Source organism: Culex quinquefasciatus, chromosome 2, assembly GCF_015732765.1.
Source record: "Culex quinquefasciatus strain JHB chromosome 2, VPISU_Cqui_1.0_pri_paternal, whole genome shotgun sequence".
NCBI lineage: Eukaryota > Metazoa > Arthropoda > Insecta > Diptera > Culicidae > Culex > Culex quinquefasciatus.
This window is the reverse complement of record NC_051862.1, coordinates 210547797-210561484: the sequence shown is the minus strand read 5'-3', so window position 1 is coordinate 210561484 and position 13688 is coordinate 210547797. Positions and strand designations below refer to the sequence as shown.

Below are 13688 nucleotides of genomic sequence, written 5' to 3'. Positions count from 1 at the left end.
AAAACCTAAAAATTTGCCGAAGATACTAAATAGCCGGGAACCGTGGTGTAGGGGTAAGCGTGGTTGCCTCTCACCCAGTCGGCTTGGGTTCGATCCCAGTCGGTCCCGGTGGCATTTTTCGAGACGAGATTTATCTGACTACGCCTTCCGTCGGATGGGGAAGTAAATGTTGGCCCCAGTCTAACCTAGAGGGTTAGGTCGTTAGCTCAATCCAGGTGTAGGAGTCGTCTCCCTGGGTCCTGCCTCGGTAGAGTCGCTGGTAGGCAGTTGGACTAACAATCCATAGGTCGTCAGTTCGAATCCCGGGGTGGATGGAAGCTAAGGTGTAAAAAGAGGTTTGCAGTTGCCTCAACAACCAATCCTTCGGACACCTAGTTTCGAGTAGGAATCTCGCAATCGAGAACGCCAAGGCAATGCTGTAGAGCGAATAATTTGATTTTTTTTTTGACTAAATCGATCAGAAAATTTCTCAAAATGATTCAGATTTCCGAATATTTAGTTGTATGGGACACAAAATTTTAACCAATTCAAAAAAATACAAAAAAATTAAAAATTAAAGTTAATCAACTTAAGGCTATCAAAAGACTGGCTGCAATAGGGTTCGAACCGATAAGAACAGATAAGATTAGACTAGAACTGTTTGCCAAATTTAGTCAAGAATTGAAAACAAAAACAAATAATGGCAAAAAATGGTTTTTGGTGTTAAGGTAATAAAAATTAGGAAAAATACTAAATTTGTTAGGAAATGTCTTTTTTACATTGAATATAAATGTTATGTTGCGTTAATTAATTTCATTTATTAAAAACAGAAGACAAAACTGGTTGTTTGCCCCACTGATATTTTTTTTCTCATCTTTTTTTATACTTTGCATACATTTTCTGGCAAAATCACTCCACAACAGGTGAACCTGACATCCACGAGCGATAAATTATAACTACTTTTTATATAAACACAGCCCAAGAACCTCTGCTATAGTGTCTAGACAACTGCTCGCCAACAACAGTGTAGTAGACAACAAGTCCACAAGTTTTCTAAGCGACCACACTGAGAAACAATATGTGCACGCCAAAATAATGAGCGCAATACACCATGTGTTTCAGCAGCCGAGTCCATTTTCGAGGTTAAAAATACACATTCCGTGCCACCTCAAGTACTAAATCTTTCGTTCGACCTTGCCGCAGGCAAAACCAAGCCAAGTCGCGGGGACGGACGGACAGATGCACATTGTTGCAAAACTAACAAACCCCCCAGCTGAAACAGAAGCATGTCTCGTTTTTTAAGGAATTTAGAACAAAAAAAACACTCAAGAAACAACAAACCGAAAGTTCTGCCAGAGAAACTAAACAGAATACGGGCAAACATTTTCGAGATTTCACTCCGCGCTCGTGTGCTAATGATGATGTTTCAGCTATGTAGATATCTTGTTTAAGTTGGTAGTGAACGAGAACAAGGTGTTGATGTAAGTTTAGGGTGGGTGGATGAATATTGAGAAAAAAGGCAGCAAAAACACGGTTCAATCAAAGTTCAACGACATTTGCAAAACAATAAAAAAAAACAAATTTTCAAACTACAAAGTGGTTTTAATAACCCTTTCGGGCCTGATGGGTCATATATGACCCAAAAATCAAAATTTTCTTAAGTAGTCTCAGGATCTGTTTCCTATCATCAACTAAAAATATATATATATATTTTTTTAATTCAGGCTTGAAAGGGTTAAAACACGAAACCTTCCTTACCGCCCAAAAATGCAACCTGCTGTTTACTTATCCTGGGCTTGTTTTCTCTCTGTATAAATTGAGAAAACCACAGAATCGGAATAACATTTGGGATTGTTAATTGGTTTGCGCGAAAAAGGTTTCCCTTCTAAACAACTAAACCACAGAAAAACATATGTTATTGTCTTTTAAATTCTAGCAAACAACGGTCAATTTGAACAATTGGAAACTCACCACGGAAAATGAAATGCCACCACCGCTCCTTTTCATGTGTTTGACAGTTGCGTGAAACCGTGTGCACTTACACAATCAAACACGGCGGTCAATGCGCGTGTAAACAATTAGATGGCTCTAGTGAGCAGTGATCGATGAGTTGTTCACCGATTCACGTCTGTTTGTCTGTGGCCAAACCTTAAAGCACTAGCCACGAGATGAGCCGCGAAAGCAGCCTGTTTGCACTTTTCAATTTGTGTATGTTGCTGGTTAGAATGGGCAATGTGTGAAGTTTACATTATTAATTGATAAGTTTAGCGTGATTGACAACAGAACTGATTTTCAATATTTTTTGTTATTTAATATTTATTCTAAAGGAAATTTAGTGTGAAATTGGTGTAAAAAACGTTTCTTAATCCACCATTAGGTGGTTGGGGCCTTCCTCATATTTACAAAGTAATAATAAAAATAAGTTAATGAAAAAATATATACCTGATACAGACTTTTCCAGAAAACATGCAGACTCTCATTTGAAGCAATGTGGCAACCGGGCGTTTCGCATCTGGCGCGACTCTCGCACGTAAACAAAAAGTCCCGGCCTTTTAAGCTTATGCAAAAAATCATCCTTTTTGTATCTACAAATATCTTTTTCTTAGCATAACTTTTTAAATACTTTACTAAACAGAATAAATTTTAATAGGGTCTTATAGGACTCAAAAACGAATCGAATGAGGCTGACCCGGTCAAAATCGGTTCAACCAGTTCTGAGAAAATCGTGTGGAAAAAAATCATGTCACAACCCCACAGACATTTGTTCAGAATTTAATTCTGAGTCGATATGTATACGTGAAGGTATATCTAGAAGGTATATTTAAAAAGTTCAATTTTCGAGTGATTTTGTAGCCTGGCCTCAGTGAGGTGAGGAAGGCAAAAGGTTTGAAATTATTTTATAATAACTTGCCAAAAAAATGGTATTGGACCGCAACTTTTGTTTCTACCATGGATATTGGCAAAACGTGTTTTCGGCAACACTATTTTTTAACATTTTTAGACTTTTAAAGCAGCGATTCTCAACTTAATGTTAAACTCCCTTCAAAGTTCCATTTGGCAAAGAAAAATGTCTATGGCACAAATCGAGCAAGAAAGAATTAGGTTTTACAGCGTGACGTTACGAGCGCACACGCCTACACATTTTTACTGAGACACATGTGCAAAAAATGTAAACAGTGCAGCCAAGCTGTCAAATTTCTAACCTAAAAATTGAGTCGGCATAAAACCTAATATCGAGACAAGAAGTGCATCAAAGTAAAGATCTAAGTTAAATATGCATTTTGTGGGACTGAAGAAATCATCGATAGATGAAACAATATTGAGATCGAGGAGATCGACAACCATCGTTTTTACAGTATTTTTTATAGCCTTTGCTCATTGCTTCAGAATTGCATTCTGTCAATTTTCTTAAAGTTTTCTCTTTCTGCTATAGCTTGAATCCAGTTTCAGCAATTAAGTTTTACGCCTACTCGATTTGGAGGTTAGAAGGAGTGCACAGAGTTCAACGCGGTCGTCGATTTTGGTCGTGGAAATTCGTCGACAATCGGCGAAGACCATGTAAACAGTGCACGCGAGATGTCAAATGACGTCACGGCGTAAAACCTAATGCAAATTTGCTCTCTCGCAAAACTTCTACTCAAAAAATAGAGAACTGAGCATTAGGGTGGGTACGGATTTTGAAAAGTTCTCAGATGAAGTTCTGGTGTGGTTCCCCTTGTAGGGCATACCCATATGGACTCTCACGCCAAATTTCAGTTCATTTGGTTGAAAACTGACTAGTCTCAAGCGGGTTCAAGTTTACATGGAAATTACTTTGGGAAATTTTGAATTTTCGTTCATTGGCTCCTACAAGCCTGGGGAAAACAACACCGCGACGCTACATGTCAAACAGCTACCACGTGGACTAGCATCGCCTATAAAAAATTACTTTTTATTACTTTTTGAACTGTAGAATTATCATTTATGGTGATTCTGATACTATTTCTAAACCTCCAAATAAGAAAAAAAATGTTATGGTGAAAATTTTACAATCACGTGGTAGCTGTTGACATGTGGCGTCGCGGTGTTCATCAAGCATTCATAGCATGCTAAGGTAAATTTGATGCTTTTCTGGGGAGAACGGTTGGTTCCGAAAACCCCGGATGTATTGCCGTTGAGCTCGATGGGGGTTGGACGAATCGACCTGGTCTCTTAGGGAAAGATATTCTCCAGACGATTCCGCTAATTTCTGGCCATCCTAGAAGTTTCTACATGTTTTCCCCAGGCCTGTAGGAGCGAATGAACGAAAATTCAAAATTTCCCATAGTAATTTCCATGTAAACTTGAACCCGCTTGAGACTAGTCAGTTTTCAACCAAATGAACTGAAATTTGGCGTGAGAGTCCCTATGGGTATGCCCTACAAGGGGAACCACACCAGAACTTGATCTGAGAACTTTTCAAAATCCGTACTCACCCTACTGAGCATATCTGGAGTTTTTTTTTTTTTTTTTTTGAAAAGGTCCAAAAAACAAATTTCCAGTTTTTGCTTTTTGGGTGTTTTTGAAACCGCCTTGAATCAGGGGTATCAAAAAAAACACAAAAATCAAAAACTGAAAATTTGGTGTATTGGACCTTTAAAAAAAATCCAGATATGTTGCAGCGCTGCCAGATTTGCGCGTTTCTGTGCAGAATTACACCAGATATTTTTATTATGAAAACATCTCTAATTGGAATTTAATTTTACATTCGTGTTAATAAATGTTTCACGAGGTTCAAAATAAATTACACACAATTACAGGTCATTTAAGCTGGCAGAAAACACACGAGTAGAGCAACGGCTCGCAAGACGTGCATGATTAATCAATTTTGAGCGGCGATACTTAAAAAATCGTCATTTATCTCTGCCAGCGGGTCTAAATCACACACCGCTGATCATCAAGGAGGGAGAACTTTTATTTTGAATTTTCACGCTAATTTTTGCTCGTTTCAGCTCGGGGAAAAAATGTCGCCCGACGACGTAAACACAGGCACATGTGTCGCTACGGTTGAGAAAGAAAGGTGTGTTTTGCTGATGCTGTGACACACACGAGTGGTTCAAAGCGATGTCCAAGATGGAAAACAGCTGAGCAGATTTTCCGAGGTGAGTCAGTTCATTATTTTCTCAGTTTCTTAAATGGAGACATGAAAATGCCATTTTCAGTCAGTTTGAAAGGAGAATGGGCAAATTTGTATGGGAGCTGGTCCAAGGATGTACACGAACGGGACCAACTTTTTTCGAAAGATCTCGCCGAGACATGAAAAAAAGTCTTCTGGACCAACTCTCTAAACCCCGGGGTTCAAAAGTTACATGTTGTTGAAGTTTGAGCATTTTTGGTTAAAATGTACAAAAAATCGATTTTTTTGCTATTTCTAAAATCATTTATAAAATCTCTGTTTCATTATGGATTTCGATTTTCTTGACTTCATTCGACGCGTATCAGCAAAAACTATGAGTTCTGATATGTCTTAGCATGATTGAAACATGATTTCTCTTGTTTTTATCCGTTTGAACCGTTTGTGCAAGAGGCATCCCATAGAAACAAGTCGAAACTTCAAGGTTTTGAATCCGGATCCGACCCAGACTGCTTCAGTGAGTATGGAAGGCTTCAGTGCAATGTTGTAACAACTTATTGGGATGGTCTGAGTCATCCGAGAACTCCTTGGAGTTAAGACCGGAGAGTCTACCGCCGTAACAAGCAAGATGTCGGCGGTTTTTGACAACGGATCATACCCGCATGGCTTCAGTGAGTATGGTAGACTACTATGCTGATGTGTTGGAGTGTCTTGGGTTCTCCTAGGACTCCCTGGAGTTAAGATCTGTGGGTCTACTACCGTAACAATCCAAATGTCGACCGGTTTTGACAACGGAACATACCCGCCTAGCTTCAGTGAGTGCGGTAGACTACTTTGCTAATGTGTTAGGATGTCTTGGGTCATCCAAGGACTCCCTGGAGTTATGATCTGTGGAGCTACAGCCGTAACAAGCAAGAGGTCGTCAGTTTTTGACCCCGGAACATACACGCATAGCTTCAGACAGTTTGGTAGACTGCTTTGTTAATGTGTTGGGATGTCTTTGGTCATCCTAGGACTCCCTGGAGTTTAGATATTTGGGTCACTGTAACAAGAAAAAGGTTGATGATTTTTAATTGCGTATCATAACCGCAAAGATTCAGTGAGTATGGCAGACTGTATTGCTGTTATGTTGGGATGTTCTGGACCATTCCAGGGAGTCCTTGTAACAGCCGTAGACCTACAGATCATAACTCCAGGGAGTCCTTGGATGACCCAGGACATCCTAACACATTAGCAAAGTAGTCTACCACACTCACTGAAGCTATGCGGGTATGTTCCGTTGTCAAAATCGGTCGACATTTGGATTGTTACGGTAGTAGACCCACAGCTCTTAACTCCAGGGAGTCTTAGGAGAACCCAGGACACTCCAACACATCAGCATAGTAGTCTACCATACTCACTGAAGCCATGCGGGTATGATCCGTTGTCAAAAACCGCCGACATCTTGCTTGTTACGGCGGTAGACTCTCCGGTCTTAACTCCAAGGAGTTCTCGGATGACTCAGACCATCCCAATAAGTTGTTACAACATTGCACTGAAGCCTTCCATACTCACTGAAGCAGTCTGGGTCGGATCCGGATTCAAAACCTTGAAGTTTCGACTTGTTTCTATGGGATGCCTCTTGCACAAACGGTTCAAACGGATAAAAACAAGAGAAATCATGTTTCAATCATGCTAAGACATATCAGAACTCATAGTTTTTGCTGATACGCGTCGAATGAAGTCAAGAAAATCGAAATCCATAATGAAACAGAGATTTTATAAATGATTTTAGAAATAGTAAAAACACAATTTTTTTATACATTTTTACCCAAAAATGCTCAAACTTCAACAACATGTAACTTTTGAACCCCGGGGTTTAAAGAGTTGGTCCAGAAGACTTTTTTTCATGTCTCGGCGAGATCTTTCGAAAAAAGTTGGTCCCGTTCGTGTACATTCTTGGACCAAATTTGCCCATTCTCCTTTGCTACAATAACTTTTACAAGTTTTACGACTTGAAAACTATTTCCAACGTGTTTCAAATCTTTGGAGATTTTCCCAAAAGAAAACGATTTGTGATTTGTTTATATTTACCCAACTGACGTCAATGGCAGAGTTGACGATCCAAATCCGATGCACTTTTATGATGTGGATTTAAATGAATGGAATTTATTGAGATTCACAGCTCGTCAAGCGTAACGACACACACACACAGTACACACACACCCACATTAATAAATGCTAACCAGAGCGCCCAGAAGAAATGCAATAAATCTACGACGAGTTGTGATCGGTGGACGATACTCAGCAACAGCAGTACAACACAACTTCAAAGACCATCATCGAGAAAAGCAGCGCAATCGTCGTCAGAATCAACAAGCCGTTTTTCCCGCGTACCCCTCAAACTCAACTGTTTGTGTGTGTGTGACACGCGGGGGAACGAGCTATTTATAGACTTCTGTTCATGTCGCTGTTGTACGGATCGGATCTGTGATCTTCTCTTGGGCGAGACAACGACGACGGCGACAACGACAACGACGCGTTTTGAGAGTGACACGATTTTTTTGTGTGTATAAATCCGTAAAATGATTAAAAGTGGCGCTGTAATGGAGAAATTAGTTTTGCATATGCAAAGTTAGATGGATCATGATGGGATTTCTTTAAATAATCAAATACCAGAGAAATATTTTAGGAAATTAAAACTGTTTCTCAATCCATTTGGAAAGTTAAAAAAGGGTTGAGATTTCCAAAAAAGTGTCCACGTTATTTATGGATGGTCCTCATACAAATTTGACAACTGTTTAGATTCTCGCTGACACAGATTCTTGAATATTTAGCTGCAATGAAGGCTACAAATGGTAGCTAAATATTCTAATTCTGTATCTAGAAAAGAAAATTTCTGGTGAATTTTGTGTCTACAGCAAAGTTGTAGGACGACAATTCGAGAAAAAAATGGTACGCTCTAAACATTTGTTTCGATACTTTACATTGCAACACAAAAAAAAACAAATTGGGGAAAAACAATATTCTTGGAAATTTAAATTTTTGTTGTATTTTAAAAGTTCAAAAAAGACAACTTTTAAGCAAGGCAAGAAATATTTGGCAGTGTTGCCAGAAATATCGTTATTTTTTTTAATCTATGGATAAAAATGGCATACAGTCCAGACTCGATTATCCAAAGACCTCGGAAAATTTTGACTTCGGATAATTGAATCTCACAAAAAAATGTCTTATTTTTAATTTTTGAACTTAAGGGGTTACATACATGTAGAAAATCACAAAATTTCATATTACAGAAAACACAAGATGATTTTCTATCACTCCTGAAAGTTTCATGAAGATATTTTATGATTAAAGTAAGTTACAGGCGATTTTAGCTGAAAATTTTGCCATGCGCAAAGCGAACTGTCAAACTTTGCGAGCGTTTTTCTCTGAACACCAAGTTGATTTACGAGTGCCACGATATCTCGACATGGGATAGACAAAATTGGCTGAAATTTTGAGTGAAGACTCGCAAGACATATCCCGTGTGCATGACGAAGCGCGATTTTGAAATTTTGCATTTTTTTAAAATACAAAAATTAAAAACTTCTTATTTTTTATATGAAAAACATAAAAATATTTTTATCTTTTTTAAAAATAAACTTTTTGAAAATCGGCCTTCGTCATGCACACGGGACCGCTTTAGCGAGTCTTCACCAAAATTTTGAGCCGATTTGGTCATTGCAGTGTTGAGATATCGTGGCACCCGTTTTTTGAAACTGCTAACTTCAAATAGCTATATCTCGGCAATGTTACAACCAAATGTCCTCAAATTTGTTTTGTTAACAGATGAAAATATATATTTTAATGCCCTGAAAACAGATTTAAAAAAAGTTTATGTTTGTGCTCAAACCAACCTATGACATTTATGCCGATTTACATGTATGTAACCCCTTAACGGTGCACATCAACCAAGGAAGTTGTAGTCTTCTTATTGCAAAATTTTTAAACTAACGGACCCAATCCTGTGATAATGTGATTGTAAAAAAAAGTCAAATGTAAATAATTTTGTGTGCAGTTCTTTAGCGGAAGAATCTGAAATTGTAGTTCCTGTAGTTTTTAAAGTTCTGAAATGTGTGCAACAAAAATCTCAATGTATGACTTCTAATTTCTAATCCACGCTAAAGTGATTTATAATTTTTAAATCCAAGATGACGAACAAAAGTGCGGAATGAAATATTGAAAAAATGCATTTGTAATTTATTAACCAATCAACTTTTTAAATTTGACTAAAATTGGGTCGCAAAACTCGTTTTCGTTTTCGTTTTACGGAGCAAGGTGGGGGACGCGGCCTCAAGTCAATCCAAGTCCGGTTTCTTGTGGAAAAAAGGGTAGTGGCCGAACTAGTATTGCATACAAAATGAACACCACCGGAAGATATAGGGGATCGGGAGGGGGAAGGTAAAAGAAAATTAGTGTAGGTGTGAATAGTAAGAACTTGGATGACATGAGCAGTTACGTTAATCTAACTTCTAACTAAAACTGAATAAAGGAAATCTGAAATTATGATTTAATCTAAAACTAATTTGAGATTTATACAAAAGGAACCTATTATGTATTTCAAATTTAAAGGAAATCAAATAAATTTACTGGAAAATGAAAGATGAAAACTAACTCGTCAAGGGAACATAAATCTTGAGGCCTTTTTTCTGGGAAAACTACCTAACTTGAATCAACCTCAGCTAAACTGTCTGAAAGTAACTTGAATCTCAAATCCCCGAAATTTTAATTACAAAGCCAAACATTTCTTTACCTAGTTTAAAAACCTGTCTTGCTGCTTCCAAAAACAATATACAATAATGAAATGTTCATATTTTACAAGTTGAACACTCGTTGTAAATACTACTATTTCGTGCCTTCCATTTCATTAGGGCACACAAGGTTTGCAAACAAGATTGTATCCCTATCATACCTTATGTAAACTATCATTTGAGAGAAAGAGACACAATCCTGTTCGCACCTGTGTGTCCTTTTGAAATGTTAGGCTCTGTTTGATCGTCAAAACTCCAATAGATCCTCGATTCGCAACAATGGTCGATACAACCATAATCCGAAAACCGTTAGTTCAACAGATCAACGAATTTTGTCCGATATCATTACATTATTGATTGATCGAGACTCTATGGACAATTTGACATAAAAGAATGCCCAGTATTCTACATCAATCAAAGTTTATTGACAGCATTACTCTAACTTAATAATTGCAACTAAATTTAACATCAAAAAGATTGGGAAAGGATACAGATCTAATTTAAATGCTAATGCTAAGCAACAAAGCAATTGTACTATCCTGAAGTCCCGACCTAAATCCCACATTGTGATAGTGAAAAAGTCACAGAAGCAGCGGTGTCTTGTGCAATTGTGATATTTTCACTATCGGAGAACTACCTCGTTCACGAAGACAGCTTATCGGTCAACGCTTAAGCCCTGGGGCTGCGGCAAAGCGAGTTCTCGTAGCATGAAGTGGTGTCCATAGTGCTTATAAAAAAGAATTTATACCCAAATTTTAACTAATGCACTAGGATCAAATCATGCCCCTTGACTTGACAAGGCCCAGGGACTAAAATTGGGTCGCAAAACTCGAATTAAAAATATCCAGATTTTTTTAAGGACCTATAAACATTTTTTTTTTTTGGGAGGGTGATCCAGCCGCACATCGTTGATGTCGAAACCTCTAAACTGGGCCCTCGTCCTGTCACGTCCGTCAGTAGTCTTGTCGTACATTACAACTAGAACCAGATCTGCCAATGAATTAGTACACTTCGACCAAATAAACACTGACGCTGTATGGATCTGACTCTAGAATAAATGCACAGTTGTGTGTTATTCATAAGTCCAAAATGTTCAATTATTCATATAAGTCCAAATATTCATTTGCGGATAACTACCTAACTTGAATTGAATACAAGATTTAAAGCAACCTATCCGAAAGCTACTCTTATCTCAAATCCCCGACATTTTAATTATTAACCAAAAAAAATGTTTCTTTTAAAACCTGTCTGGCTTCTTTAAAAAAACAAAAAAAAAAAATAACAGTTGATATTTTACAAGTCGTGAAATGAAAAAGAGACGACCATTTGTTCGTCAGAATTCCAGTAGATCCTCGATTCGCAACAATGGTCGATACAATCATAATCCGACAACCGTTAGTTCAACAGATCAACGAATTTAGTCCGATATCATTTCACTATTGATTGATCGAGACTCTATGGAAATTTTGACAAATCAGAATGGTTTTTATGCTACTTGAATGAAAATCACCGATTCTGATAGAATTACTAAATTCACTGTTAATAATTTTGTCCCTAAATAACTAAAAGCAAAGTATAAAAAGTTGATATTTATAGTTAAAATCCTAAATTCTACAAACACTATTTTTTTAAACCCGCATCCTAACCTGACACCCACATTAAGATAGGAAAAATCACATATGTAGCGGTTCATTGTACAAATGTGATATTTCCACTATCAGAGAACCTCCTTGTCTCGATGACAGCTTACCGGCCATCGATTAAGCCCTGAGACTACGCCAAAGTGGGTTCTCGCAGCATGAAGTGGTGTCCATGTGTAAAAATGGAAGCTTCAGCAATATACTGAACACTTCGATTTTAATTCCACATCGAATCAAATCATACTCTTTGCCAAACAAGCATCAAACCTATGACACTCATTATGACAAAGCCCAGGGAAGGACCTATAAACATATGAAACAAAATAGCTTAAAGGACCTTTTCAAAAAAAAACTTTAAATATGAAAAACAATATTTTGTTCATGATTTTATTATCCGGTGTCTCATACAAACATTCAGATGATTGAACTTCGGATAATTGAGTCTGGAATGCTATATATAATTTAAGTCCTATTCAAATGTTAGATTTGACTTCAAAACTTTAATAACATTTTCATCGAAAATCGAAAACGAATAAACCAAAAAACTTAATATTACTTTTTTTCTCACACTACATAAGAAATGTTTTCAAACTTTGACGTTCCGTTTGACCTTGAATAAACCAAAACTAGAGCACCCAGTGTAAACAACAACAAACACGATTTGTCTGGTTGACTGTTATGTGCATTATCCCGAAGTTTGGTTGAATTTGGTACCCGTAGTTCAGAGTTATCATTGAAAATGTTAACAGAAGTGGGGCATGTACGTGTGTCAAAACGTTTTCTGACTAAATTCCCTTTGGTCAGTTGTCGCACTTGCAGCAATGTTTATGGTATGTCAAGATAGCACGATCAGATGGAAGTCCGGATTTGGACCACCCTAAATATATAGATTCAATATACGTTTATTGTATGCGTATAATTTACGGAACTCCCGAAACCCGAAACCTGGATTGCAAGAGGTTGCAAGTATGACTCACTCGGTAAAAGATAACGATACTTTCTTGTCTCTACGATGACTGGACACGATGAATCATACTTTTTACTCAATGACCCTTTTTTGTATATCCTTGTATGTTGGCAGCATTTCCTTCAAGATTGAATTCCATTCCAACCCAACTCATGTGTCGACATCAAAACAATTCGAACCATTCGCTGCATTGCTCTAAAAGTTGAACAATTCTCATTCAACAATAACAAATCACCAGAAGGAGAAGCAACAACATATGGAAAGTGTCTTCATTCTCGGCCGGTGCGCGACATCCGGAGAACGCAAAATTCTTCTGAAATCCCATCCCAACTCAACGCCGTCGCCTCCCTCCTCAGAGTCATGTGTCCCGAGGAATGTCGATGTCGAAGCGCGGATCATCGCAACAACCAGCAATATAGCAACAGATGGAAGCGTCGTCGAGGACTGTGCTAGTTTCGCGTATTATTTTCGCAGCATTTTTCCGCGACAGAATCCTTAACCTTTAGAGCTGATGGTGACCGCCGGGACGGGAGGAAAATCTTTCGAGAGACACACAAACACACATTTGGTGGCGGCGTTCGCGGTCATAAAGACACACAAGTAGAGAAGGAAAAACCGAGAGGGAAAAAAAATCGAAGAAAATATTTCAACGTTTTATAATTAGCATCACTTACTTAAAGACGGAGGGGGATGTCGGGAAGACGGCACAGAATCTTCCTCTTGCTTTGGAAAGATCGCTGCCGCAGACCGGCAAACCGCTGCGTCGAATCTGCTTTGTTCCGAGAGCGCTTCTTCACTCAATTTAACTTGATGAATCGGCTTCTTCCGAGAACCGGAGCACCACTTCCCAACTTGGGCACAGAACAAGCCAACCAGCGCTATTCCCAAAAACGGAACGGAACAACAAAAGCACCACACACAAAAAAAGACGGGAATCTTCCTCCTTCTTCTATCACAGATGATCACATAATCGAGAACTTTTCCCCGTGGACCACTTTCATACCGTCGGAGCAGGACCACAAGCGCGCGCGGTCAGTATCTTAGAAGGTAAACTCGTCCACTACACCCGCACGGTTGTCACGCACGAAACGTTCACGCGGATTCACGAAATTCGAATGAAAATTATTGGTATTTTTGCTTCCGAAAGGCAGCAGCGGCGACCGAACACGGCTCCTCCTCACAGAAAGACTAAAGATTTTTTTTTGTGTTTGGAATTTTGACAGCGAAAATGTTCAGGC

General features: G+C 38.4%; 1 protein-coding gene across 4 annotated transcripts in view; it reads right to left on the bottom strand.

Annotated features, from left to right (window-relative positions):
• The window catches only part of LOC6033318 (rho guanine nucleotide exchange factor 7), a 40388-nt gene extending 26728 nt beyond the window's left edge, over nucleotides 1-13660 (bottom strand). For 3 of the 4 annotated variants that reach the window (XM_038257421.1, XM_038257425.1, XM_038257424.1), the window contains exon 1: nucleotides 13125-13660. The gene's annotated coding sequence lies outside the window, so the exon portion shown is untranslated. The remainder of the gene's footprint in view (nucleotides 1-13124) is intronic. The other variant, XM_038257426.1, reaches the window with a different exon arrangement.
• Between the last annotated feature and the right edge of the window lie 28 nt (nucleotides 13661-13688).